This window comes from Seriola lalandi, unplaced genomic scaffold (genome assembly GCF_002814215.2).
Source record: "Seriola lalandi dorsalis isolate HSWRI2012SDOR001 ecotype SW California unplaced genomic scaffold, Sedor1 jcf7180002013701, whole genome shotgun sequence".
Lineage (NCBI taxonomy): Eukaryota > Metazoa > Chordata > Actinopteri > Carangiformes > Carangidae > Seriola > Seriola lalandi.
Genome location: NW_019484353.1, coordinates 1 through 638, shown reverse-complemented (window position 1 = coordinate 638; position 638 = coordinate 1). Strand labels below are relative to the sequence as shown.

The following is a 638-nucleotide window of genomic DNA, read 5'->3' as shown; positions in this document are numbered from 1 at the left end:
TTTTTTTTTTTTAAATATCTCTATGTAAATTTGATCTCACTCATTAGTCTGTTTGTATTCTGTGTGTCCTGTTGGTTTTACAGTAGTCTGCAGTTCGTCGGGCGCTCAGGCATCTGAGGCCACGTACTCCAGTGGACTAGCCGGAGTGACTGGGGGTCCGGCCTCTGGGGAGGGCCTCCAGACTCTGCTGAGCGACGATGACGAGCTGGAAATAGATGAAGATCTTTCAGGAGGGGACAACGAAAATTTCAGCCCTCATGGTATGACAAATCAAACAAGCTCTTTTCCTCTTAAACTTGATTTTTGTTTTGTTCAAATGCTGGGCCATTTGTGATTCTGAATGCAATGGAGAAGTGAAGAATTTCGCTGTTCCTTATCTGCTTTACACTGTGTTCAGTTGATCAAAGAAGATATTAAGTCACAGTCAGGGATGTTGTGTATGTATGTATGTGAAAAATTCATCATGTAAACTGCTTGAACTTATATGTAGAAACTCCTAAAATGAACCTTTCTCCTGCTACAGAGTTACATCTCAGTAAAGATGAGAGGAAGAAAAGGAAAGGCAAAGGCAAGAGGAGGAGCAGGCACAAGAGCAAAAGCACGACTCCTTTGAACCCCGAGCACATGGTCTTCACCAA

The 638-nt window shown here is 42.8% G+C and overlaps 1 long non-coding RNA gene across 1 annotated transcript; it reads left to right on the top strand.

The window, feature by feature from the left end:
* Nucleotides 1-61: 61 nt before the first annotated feature.
* On the top strand, nt 62-561 carry LOC147819934 (uncharacterized). The gene is made up of 2 exons (XR_015438593.1): nt 62-260; nt 524-561. It is a non-coding gene; the product is annotated as an uncharacterized LOC147819934 (long non-coding RNA).
* Nucleotides 562-638: the final 77 nt, after the last annotated feature.